We start from the raw sequence: 12,268 nt of genomic DNA, 5'->3' as shown, positions 1-12,268 counted from the left end.
ACAGAGACCTAATAGCCAGCAAGGCTGAATTGTAGTCTATGGGTTCTTGAGAGTTTTCCAGCCTGACTTTAACTCAGTTTTTTTTCTAGGAAGGGGCTTGAATCTACTTGGTTTGAGAGAGAAAATTGAGTTGAGTGCTGGAACCGTGAAGAGTAAGGAATCCTCAGAAAATGATTGATTTTTTTTTTCCAAGAGAACCTGAGAAGGGTGATTATTCTTGTTCTCTCTAATTTAATTCTCTTTCCCATTTTTTATTATTAAATCCTGAGCTAGCAGCTCAGCCTCATTCTGGCAGATGTTTGCATAGATATGCCACTGAGCTAAATGCCTATTCCCTAGAGATTAGACATATACACGTTGTGCTGACTTAAAAAAATTTTTTTTTAAAAATGGGAAATTTTTAACCCTAGAAGGAAGAGAAAGCCAGAGGCTAAAAGTCTGAAGGCCAGGTATAAACAAAGAATGGTTTCTGCTGATACCCCATGATTTGAGGGTTCCTTGAAGAAATTAATTCATAGAGGCAACACCAATAACAGAATAGCAATGCTGTGAACGTGACAGTAGGTGCTGTTTGTTAAATTGTGGTACCTAACAAGGTATATTTACACATATCTGCGAATAAGGATTTATTTGGAAATAATGATTTGATTACAAATTAGGATTTGATTACACACGATTTCTAAGAAAATGACTTTTAGCATTGTTTTTAGCAAATGACAGAAATTTGAAAAAAGATATGTAAAAAGGATAATTCCATTGGAAGAGACAAGAACATTTGAAGGATAACCATGTGAAGACATCCATATGCTAGGATTTCTCAGTGTTCAAGAAGAACTGATTCTAGAAAACTCCCACCAAAAGCAAAATCTACAGGTATTCAAGTTCTTTTTACATCATGGTATGGAGTTTGCTTATAACCAACAGATAGCCTTCCATACAGTTTAATCATTTCTAGATTCCAAATGTCATATAATATAATGCAATTTCTACGGATAGTTGTACCATATTGCTTAGACATGATGACAAAAAGGCAAGGAAGGCAAAAAAAAATAAAAAATAAAATAAAAGCATCAATCCAAAGTGACCCAAAGCCAAGTATATTGATAAGAGATTATGAAACAGAGGCAAAGAAAAATCAGTTAAAGAAGTTAAGGACCCCAGAAAGAGAAAGCACTATCATTGTGTGGGGATATGTTGAAGAATAGAAGCAAGTCTAACTGTTTTCCATCTAATAGTAAAGCCTATACCAAACCCTCCATGATGACTTGGATCTATATAGCATCCAGATATCCTCCAATCTTTTTTCATTAACATGTAAGCACTTCCTATAACCAGTAGCAGCTTTCCAAAGGGAGTGTGGTCATTTCTCTATGGCTCCTTAAGGAGCGTTCAGTTTTTTTCCTAATCACTCCTCCTGCCCAAACTGTGATATCTCTATCTACTCCATATTTCTTGATACAGTGTTTATATGGCTCTGCTTCATGCACAGAATGGGGAAAACACTTACTTTCCCCTCACATGAATGAGTATTGCACCACCACCCCAGCCCCACATGGAGATTCATGGATTAAATTTTAATCCTAGCTTTCTGTGTCACGCTGGTCACTGCACTTTTGTATTACAACAAGCTTATTTATGTGATGGGGAAATGCTACAGACTTGACAGGAACTAGGTCATGGCATACACAAGGAAGCCACAACGTTACTGGAAGTAAACAATTCTGACCAGTTTGATGTCAGTATATATGTGGGGGGTTGGGGAGAGAAGGAAGGTGGCCTTATCATAGCTCTAAGAGAACTGTTAGAAGAACAGGGTTACCTCCTTAATTAGGAAAACAACTTTGTGGTCAAACAAGATCACTCAGCCAATGTAAAACACATCTATGATTTAAACTCAAACTCTAGCTAGTGGGACTCCTTGATCATCATATACTATGAACTCAATCATAGCCAGACATCCAAAGAGATCATCTGAATCAAGCCGTGGCTATCACATTTCTAACTTGAACTTTGAAGAGAAAAAGTCAAGGAGAGACAACTGGGCTGAGTTGCACTGGGAATTATGTTCTTGAATTTCAATGGCAAGGGCTCATAGCTCTGCCTGTTTCCTCTCAGCCCCTTCATTATGCTCTAGTGTGCATACAGGGAGTGGCATGTCCTAGTCAATGGGAAACATTAGTATAAGACAAGGGCAAGAAGAAAAAAGCTAGGGACCCCTTCACCCACTTTCTTTTCCTTTGCCATCTTCAACAGGTGTTCAATTTCAGCCACTAGCATCAGTGTCAGTTAAAAGTAAGCATCTCACCCCATTCTCATCAATCCTAGTCCCAGCTTTTAGTACAGAGCCCTCTTCTTTTTTTTTTTTTTTTTTTTTAGATTTTTTTTTTATTAACTTGAGTATTTCTTATATACATTTCAAGTGTTATTCCCTTTCCCGGTTTCCGGGCAAACATCCCCCTCCCCCCTCCCCTTCCTTATGGGTGTTCCCCTCCCAACTCTCCCCCCATTGCCGCCCTCCTCTCATAGACTAGTTCACTGGGGGTTCAGTCTTAGCAGGACCCAGGGCTTCCCCTTCCACTGGTGCGCTTACTAGGATATTCATTGCTACCTATGGGGTCAGAGTCCAGGGTCAGTCCATGTATAGTCTTTAGGTAGTGGCTTAGTCCCTGGAAGCTCTGGTTGCTTGACATTGTTGTACTTTTGGGGTCTCGAGCCCCTTCAAGCTCTTCCAGTTCTTTCTCTGATTCCTTCAATAGGGGACCTATTCTCAGTTCAGTGGTTTGCTGCTGGCATTCGCCTCTGTATTTGCTGTATTCTGGCTGTGTCTCTCAGGAGAGATCTACATCCGGCTCCTGTCGGTCTGCACTTCTTTGCTTCATCCATCTTGTCTAATTGGGTGGCTGTATATGTATGGGCCACATGTGGGGCAGGCTCTGAATGGGTGTTCCTTCAGTCTCTGTTTTAATCTTTGCCTCTCCCTTCCCTGCCAAGGGTATTCTTTTTCCTCATTTAAAGAAGGAGTGAAGCATTCACATTTTGATCATCCGTCTTGAGTTTCGTTTGTTCTAGGGATCTAGGGTAATTCAAGCATTTGGGCTAATAGCCACTTATCAATGAGTGCATACCATGTATGTCTTTCTGTGATTGGGTTAGCTCACTCAGGATGATATTTTCCAGTTCCAACCATTTGCCTACGAATTTCATAAACTTGTTGTTTTTGATAGCTGAGTAATATTCCATTGTGTAGATGTACCACATTTTCTGTATCCATTCCTCTGTTGAAGGGCATCTGGGTTCTTTCCAGTTTCTGGCTATTATAAATAAGGCTGCGATGAACATAGTGGAGCACGTGTCTCTTTTATATGTTGAGGCATCTTTTGGGTATATGCCCAAGAGAGGTATAGCTGGATCCTCAGGCAATTCAATGTCCAATTTTCTGAGGAACCTCCAGACTGATTTCCAGAATGGTTGTACCAGTCTGCAATCCCACCAACAATGGAGGAGTGTTCCTCTTTCTCCACATCCTCGCCAGCATCTGCTGTCACCTGAGTTTTTGATCTTAGCCATTCTCACTGGTGTGAGGTGAAATCTCAGGGTTGTTTTGATTTGCATTTTCCTTATGACTAAAGATGTTGAACATTTCTTTAGGTGTTTCTCAGCCATTCGGCATTCCTCAGCTGTGAATTCTTTGTTTAGCTCTGAACCCCATTTTTTAATAGGGTTATTTGTTTCCCTGCGGTCTAACTTCTTGAGTTCTTTGTATATTTTGGATATAAGGCCTCTATCTGTTGTAGGATTGGTAAAGATCTTTTCCCAATCTGTTGGTTGCCGTTTTGTCCTAACCACAGTGTCCTTTGCCTTACAGAAGCTTTGCAGTTTTATGAGATCCCATTTGTCGATTCTTGATCTTAGAGCATAAGCCATTGGTGTTTTGTTCAGGAAATTTTTTCCAGTGCCCATGTGTTCCAGATGCTCCCCTAGTTTTTCTTCTATTAGTTTGAGTGTGTCTGGTTTGATGTGGAGGTCCTTGATCCACTTGGACTTAAGCTTTGTACAGGGTGATAAGCATGGATCGATCTGCATTCTTCTACATGTTGCCCTCCAGTTGAACCAGCACCATTTGCTGAAAATGCTATCTTTTTTCCATTGGATGGTTTTGGCTCCTTTGTCAAAAATCAAGTGACCACAGGTGTGTGGGTTCATTTCTGGGTCTTCAATTCTATTCCATTGGTCTATCTGTCTGTCTCTGTACCAATACCATGCAGTTTTTATCACTATTGCTCTGTAATACTGCTTGAGTTCAGGGATAGTGATTCCCCCTGAAGTCCTTTTATTGTTGAGGATAGCTTTAGCTATCCTGGGTTTTTTGTTATTCCAGATGAATTTGCAAATTGTTCTGTCTAACTCTTTGAAGAATTGGATTGGTATTTTGATGGGGATTGCATTGAATCTGTAGATTGCTTTTGGTAAAATGGCCATTTTTACTATATTAATCCTGCCAATCCATGAGCATGGGAGATCTTTCCATCTTCTGAGGTCTTCTTCAATTTCTTTCCTCAGTGTCTTGAAGTTCTTATTGTACAGATCTTTTACTTGCTTGGTTAAAGTCACACCGAGGTATTTTATATTATTTGGGTCTATTATGAAGGGTGTCGTTTCCCTAATTTCTTTCTCGGATTGTTTCTCTTTTGTATAGAGGAAGGCAACTGATTTATTTGAGTTAATTTTATACCCAGCCACTTTGCTGAAGTTGTTTATCAGCTTTAGTAGTTCTCTGGTGGAACTTTTGGGATCACTTAAATATACTATCATGTCATCTGCAAATAGTGATATTTTGACCTCTTCTTTTCCGATCTGTATCCCCTTGATCTCCTTTTGTTGTCGGATTGCTCTGGCTAGAACTTCAAGAACTATATTGAATAAGTAGGGAGAGAGTGGGCAGCCTTGTCTAGTCCCTGATTTTAGTGGGATTGCTTCAAGTTTCTCTCCATTTAGTTTAATGTTAGCAACTGGTTTGCTGTATATGGCTTTTACTATGTTTAGGTATGGGCCTTGAATTCCTATTCTTTCCAGGACTTTTATCATGAAGGGGTGTTGATATTTGTCAAATGCTTTCTCAGCATCTAATGAAATGATCATGTGGTTCTGTTCTTTCAGTTTGTTTATATAATGGATCACGTTGATGGTTTTCCATATATTAAACCATCCCTGCATGCCTGGGATGAAGCCTACATGATCATGGTGGATGATTGTTTTGATGTGCTCTTGAATTCGGTTTGCCAGAATTTTATTGAGTATTTTTGCATCGATATTCATAAGGGAAATTGGTCTGAAGTTCTCTTTCTTTGTTGTGTCTTTGTGTGGTTTAGGTATAAGAGTAATTGTGGCTTCGTAGAAGGAATTCGGTAGGGCTCCATCTGTTTCAATTTTGTGGAATAGTTTGGATAATATTGGTATGAGGTCTTCTATGAAAGTTTGATAGAATTCTGCACTGAACCCGTCTGGACCTGGGCTCTTTTTGGTTGGGAGACCTTTAATGACTGCTTCTATTTCCTTAGGAGTTATGGGGTTGTTTAACTGGTTTATCTGTTCCTGATGTAACTTCGGTACCTGGTATCTGTCTAGGAAATTGTCCATTTCCTGAAGATTTTCAAGTTTTGTTGAATATAGGTTTTTATAGTAAGATCTGATGATTTTTTGAATTTCCTCTAAATCTGTTGTTATGTCTCCCTTCTCATTTCTGATTTTGTTAATTTGGACGCACTCTCTGTGTCCTCTCGTTAGTCTGGCTAAGGGTTTATCTATCTTGTTGATTTTCTCAAAGAACCAACTTTTGGTTCTGTTGATTCTTTCTATGGTCCTTTTTGTTTCTACTTGGTTGATTTCAGCTCTGAGTTTGATTATTTCCTGCCTTCTACTCCTCCTGGGTGTATTTGCTTCTTTTTGTTCTAGAGCTTTTAGGTGTGCTGTCAAGCTGCTGACATATGCTCTTTCCTGTTTCTTTCTGCAGGCACTCAGCGCTATGAGTTTTCCTCTTAGCACAGCTTTCATTGTGTCCCATAAGTTTGGGCATGTTGTACCTTCATTTTCATTAAATTCTAAAAAAGTTTTTAATTTCTTTCTTTACTTCTTCCTTGACCAGGTTATCATTGAGTAGAGCATTGTTCAATTTCCACGTATATGTGGGCATTCTTCCCTTATTGTTATTGAAGACCAGTTTTAGGCCGTGGTGGTCTGATAGCACGCATGGGATTATTTCTATCTTTCTGTACCTGTTGAGGCCCGTTTTTTGACCAATTATATGGTCAATTTTGGAGAAAGTACCATGAGGAGCTGAGAAGAAGGTATATCCTTTTGCTTTAGGATAGAATGTTCTATAAATATCCGTTAAGTCCATTTGGCTCATGACTTCTCTTAGTCTGTCGACATCACTGTTTAATTTCTGTTTCCATGATCTGTCCATTGATGAGAGTGGGGTGTTGAAATCTCCCACTATTATTGTGTGAGGTGCAATGTGTGTTTTGAGCTTTAGTAAGGTTTCTTTTACATATGTAGGTGCCCTTGTATTTGGGGCATAGATATTTAGGATTGAGAGTTCATCTTGGTGGATTTTTCCTTTGATGAATATGAAGTGTCCTTCCTTATCTTTTTTGATGACTTTTAGTTGGAAATTGATTTTATTTGATATTAGAATGGCTACTCCAGCTTGCTTCTTCTGACCATTTGCTTGGAAAGTTGTTTTCCAGCCTTTCACTCTGAGGTAGTGTCTGTCTTTGTCTCTGAGGTGTGTTTCCTGTAGGCAGCAGAATGCAGGGTCCTCGTTGCGTATCCAGTTTGTTAATCTATGTCTTTTTATTGGGGAGTTGAGGCCATTGATATTGAGAGATATTAAGGAATAGTGATTATTGTTTCCCTTTATATTCATATTTGGATGTGAGGTTATGTTTGTGTGCTTTCATTCTCTTTGTTTTGTTGCCAAGACGATTAGTTTCTTGCTTCTTCTAGGGTATAGCTTGCCTCCTTATGTTGGGCTTTACCATTTATTATCCTTTGTAGTGCTGGATTTGTGGAAAGATATTGTGTAAATTTGGTTTTGTCATGGAATATCTTGGTTTCTCCATCAATGTTAATTGAGAGTTTTGCTGGATACAGTAACCTGGGCTGGCATTTGTGTTCTCTTAGGGTCTGTATGACATCAGTCCAGGATCTTCTGGCCTTCATAGTTTCTGGCGAGAAGTCTGGTGTGATTCTGATAGGTCTCCCTTTATATGTTACTTGACCATTTTCCCTTACTGCTTTTAATATTCTTTCTTTATTTTGTGCGTTTGGTGTTTTGACAATTATGTGACGGGAGGTGTTTCTTTTCTGGTCCAATCTATTTGGAGTTCTGTAGGCTTCTTGTATGTCTATGGGTATCTCTTTTTTTAGGTTAGGGAAGTTTTCTTCTATGATTTTGTTGAAGATATTTACTGCTCCTTTGAGCTGGGAGTCTTCACTCTCTTCTATACCTATTATCCTTAGGTTTGATCTTCTCACTGAGTCCTGGATTTCCTGTATGTTTTGGACCAGTAGCTTTTTCTGCTTTACATTATCTTTGACAGTTGAGTCAATGATTTCTATGGAATCTTCTGCTCCTGAGATTCTCTCTTCCATCTCTTGTATTCTGTTGGTGAAGCTTGTATCTACAGCTCCTTGTCTCTTCTTTTGGTTTTCTATATCCAGGGTTGTTTCCATGTGTTCTTTCTTGATTGCTTCTATTTCCATTTTTAATTCCTTCAACTGTTTGGTTGTGTTTTCCTGGAATTCTTTCAGGGATTTTTGTGTCTCCTCTCTATGGGCTTCTACTTGTTTATTTATGTTTTCCTGGAATTCTTTCAGGGATTTTTGCGATTCTTTCAGGCATTTTTGCGATTCCTCTCTGTAGGCTTCTACTTGTTCTCTAAGGGAGTTCTTCATGTCTTTCTTGAAGTCCTCCAGCATCATGATCAAATATGATTTTGAAACTAGATCTTGCTTTTCTGGTGTGTTTGTATATTCCGTGTTTGCTTTGGTGGGAGAATTGGGCTCCGATGATGCCATGTAGTCTTGGTTTCTGTTGCTTGTGTTCCTGCGCTTGCCTCTCGCCATCAGATTATCTCTAGTGTTACTTTGTTCTGCTATTTCTGACAGTGGCTAGACTGTCCTATAAGCCTGTGTGTCAGGAGTGCTGTAGACCTGTTTTCCTCTCTTTCAGTCAGTTATGGGGACAGAGTGTTGTGCTTTCGGGTGTGTCGTTTTTCTTCTCTACAGGTCTTCAGCTGTTCCTGTGGGCCTGTGTCTTGAGTTCACCAGGCAGCTTTCTTGCAGCAGAAAATTTGGTCTTACCTGTGGTCCTGAGGCTCAAGTTCGCTCGTGGGGTGCTGCCCAGGGGCTCTCTGCAGCGGCAGCAACCAGGAAGACCTGTGCCGCCCCTTCCGGGAGCTTCAGTGCACCAGGGTTCCAGATGGTCTTTGGCTTTTTCCTCCGGCGTCCGAGATGTGTGTGCAGGGAGCAGTCTCTTCTGGTTTCCCAGGCTTGTCTGCCTCTCTGAAGGTTTAGCTCTCCCTTCCACGGGATTTGGGTGCAGAGAACTGTTTATCTGGTCTGTTTCTTTCAGGTTCCGGCAGTGTCTCAGGCAGGGGTCCTGCCGCTCCTGGGCTCTCCCCCACGGGAGCCCAGAGGCCTTATACAGTTTCCTCTTGGGCCAGGGATGTGGGCAGGGGTGAGCAGTGTTGGTGGTCTCTTCTGCTCTGCAGCCTCAGGAGTGCCCACCTGACCAGGCGGTTGGGTCTCTCTCTCACCGGGTCTCCAGAGCCCTCTTCTTAATTTGAGCATAACATCACATCTCCCATGTATCGTTGGCCATTGTAAGCTTCTTGCTACTGTTATCCTAGCAAGTTTGCTAGCACTGTTTGATTCTCATCTTTTCCCAGGCAAGAGAACAATTTCTCTCTATATGATGTTTTGTGTTTGGAAGCCTAAAATGATTTTGTTTTACCCTACTAAAAACCAACTGATAAAACCCCAAATGTGCCCCATCCTATGTCTGGGGTATTTCAAATTTTTTAAGACTTTCCTAGTATCCTGCCAGTAAATCCTACCTAACATGTATGAATACACATGTGCACACAAGCGCTCTCTCTCTCTCTGTCTCTCTCTCTGTCTCTCTCTCTCTCTCTCTCTCTCTCTCTCTCTCATTTTTAAATTAAGTAAAACGAGTTTCCTATTTTTTCTACCAACAAACCTTGACTGCTTCTATACATGATCCATGCTCTGCAGGCAATAAAGCAATTTGCAAGCATGCACCTATCCCAAGAGACACTCAATGGGTGTTTGAAGAGAATTAAATTGTACTCCTTAGGCCCCAGCTGATATCTACACATGCACACACTGCAAGAATAGAGTATTCACTTGTCGTTCAACCTCACCATTACAAAACATTTGCTCTTCTTGATTTCAGCCTGGTTTTTCTTGCCTCAAGGTCTCAAGTGAGGTTGTCAAAGACCGAAGAAATGTTAGACGTGCCAAGTTGCTGCCTTCTATTCAGAAGGAAACAGCATGCCACTTCCAGAGAGATGAAATGGAGACAAATACAGGGATTCACAGTTAAAAAGAACCTTTGGACCAGATCCAAAAGGTAATGAGAGACTACTCAGGGATTATCGAAAGGGAGGAAATTCCTAAAGACTGCCATAAATGATGGAATATTGGGCACTGTCTGCCCAGAATGTATTGTAGAGGGAGCTCCTGTATTCCGCTGTCCAGAGGTAGGGCATATAGCATGGTATTGGGTCTCCAAATGAGAATAAAAATAAAAATGTCCTTTCCTACATGGAGGAGGAGATAAAAAATATATGATCGCCTTTTCATAGTTTGGAGGCCTTCAATTTAGAAGGTTCAGGGTCTAGGGATGGAGGAGGCACCTGAGGCAAAGAGCTGAATGGGAAGACAGAGGTAAGAGGCTCAGAAGCCAATCCAGTATCATCTGCCAACAACAAAAAACGCACGTCTTCCTCTCTACCCCTGCCATAGGATCTGGTATTATTAAGTGACTGAAATTCACCATAATGAGATGTGATTAGGATAATCCAGCTTCTTCTTTCAAAACATTTTGAGCTGTATTCATCTTAGAGCCTTTAAAGAGAATTATTTTGATCAAATTACATTCCTTTCAGCCACACTGTAAAGATGAAAGTTTTGGAGGAAGGAGGAGAGTGGCTGTGGAACTAGGATGCTTTGGAGATGATGTTGGGTAAAGATGTGGGAAGATACAGGGTGTATGGAGCTCTGGGAGACAGGACAACGGAACTTACAGTGGAAATCAAACTAAGAAAAATAGATTTAGATGCTGAGCTCGCCTCCTAGCCTTGCCACCCAGGAGCTTCTCCAAGCATTCTTCCTTTCCAACATGTATAATAGAGTCAGAAACCCTTCCACTTCTTCCCTATAGTTTTGTGTCTCACAGTGATAGAAAGACCACAATCAATGTGAAACTCTAGGACCACAGGCAGCGTAGCTCCTATCCCTGATCATATGCCACATACAGAAAGACCAGGATGAGCTCCCCCAGCCACAGTGGGCACTAGTCTAGTGTGAACTCCCTCACACAGATCCAGAACTGCAGGAAGAAAGCTCCATGTTAAGCCTCTATGAGTAGGGTCTCTTGAGGGTGACAAGTCCAATCGAAGTTTCTAGATATTTCCCCTCCCCCATTGATTTACCACAGACATAGGGAATCCTGTGCAATGGACCTACCCATCTCCTCTGGGAAATGGAAGTGAGGTATGTGTAAAGCACAGTTCTTAGTTGGACAGGAAATATATTTGTGATCAAATGTGGCCCAGATCAGCCTTGTAGTCAACAGAAAATCTTAATGATCTGAATAGCTTTTTAACCTAATCTATTCTGTTAGGTGAAGAGCTGAAGAAATATTTATGGTACTAATGCGTTGGGTCACTGTCATTGTTTCTTGGAGAAGTTCATTTCATCTTCATCTGTTTTTGAGATTAATGTTCTGCATCGATAACATTATTCACAACTTATATATGAGGAAATCAACACAGAGAAAATGTGGATAGGTTCAAGGAAGCAAGCAGTTAATTAATAGCAAGGCTGAGATCAGTAAAGTAATTGGTATAAAACCACACCGCCAAACCTCATGGATAAACAGTCCAAAGTTAAGGTTGCAACATACTTCCTGCCTTTGTAGAAGCCACATAGTATTTGCTAAAGGAAGGAGAGGTGAGCAAGTTCAGAGAACCATCATCCTTACATTCAATATTGTCATTAGTTAATTTACTGTTGTAACAAAATCAACATCAGGAAGCAAGGCTTGAACTCCGTTTACAGATGGAAGGTCTTGTCCATCATATTGGAGAGGTTGTGACAGCAGGACTATGAAGCAGATGGTCACCCTCTATTCCCAGTCAGAAGGCAAAGAGATAAAAATGCTCATCTCACTTTCTCGCTTGTATTCAGTCTAGAATGACAACCCATACATTGGTGTCACCAACAATAAGGGGTGGACAATCTCATGTGAATTAACCCAATCTAAATCTTCACAATAAACCCTAGAGGTTTCAACTCTTTCAAGTTGGTGATCAAAATTTTTTTTCTTTGAGCATTATAATGCAGATGCTAATCTAAAAAAAAAAAAATGACCATTTCCCATCTTACCTTTCTGCCCTGGTGAGAACCAGAATTCCGTGAAAGGCTTAGCCATTATCACCAGAAAGGTGACAAAGATCTGTCATGACCAGAACTTTCAAATTCCCCATGCAGCCACTTTAATGATCTACTTCACATATTGATGATTTTCTGTTAGTAATTGAGAGTTTCTTTGTAAACACCCAAGATGACAAAAAGCTACCAAAACTCACACTGGGACTTTACACTTATTTTGCCCTTTTAGGCAAAAGTTCACCATTCATAGGTTGTCAGTTTTCAAGAGCTTTCCTGGCTCCGTAAAACACTTCTAGTAAATTCCCATCTGTACGGTTCCATAGATGAATCTGGAAAACACATTAACTACATCTGTCTCAACACCATGACTGCTAGCCCTGAGTGGCCACTGAGCCTCGGAAATGAGTCTAGTCAACTGCTAAACTAAACTGTTAATTCAATTTTCATTTAAATTTAAGTATGATTAATGGTGTTGGACAACACCAGCATTGATAATTACTGAAGAAAGTACCAGTCCAGTTACTAATACATACACTTGTTTTTGTAAATATATAATCATTTTGGTTTG

General features: G+C 40.4%; 1 long non-coding RNA gene across 4 annotated transcripts in view; it reads right to left on the bottom strand.

Annotated features, from left to right (window-relative positions):
* The window catches only part of LOC102550565 (uncharacterized), a 220,895-nt gene that overhangs the window by 113,574 nt on the left and 95,053 nt on the right, over nucleotides 1–12,268 (bottom strand). The window lies entirely within an intron of this gene.

The sequence above is a fragment of the Rattus norvegicus genome, chromosome 7 (genome assembly GCF_021556685.1).
Source record: "Rattus norvegicus strain SHRSP/BbbUtx chromosome 7, alternate assembly SHRSP_T2T, whole genome shotgun sequence".
NCBI lineage: Eukaryota > Metazoa > Chordata > Mammalia > Rodentia > Muridae > Rattus > Rattus norvegicus.
Note: the sequence above shows the minus strand (reverse complement) of the source record. Positions and strands in the feature narration are given on the sequence as shown.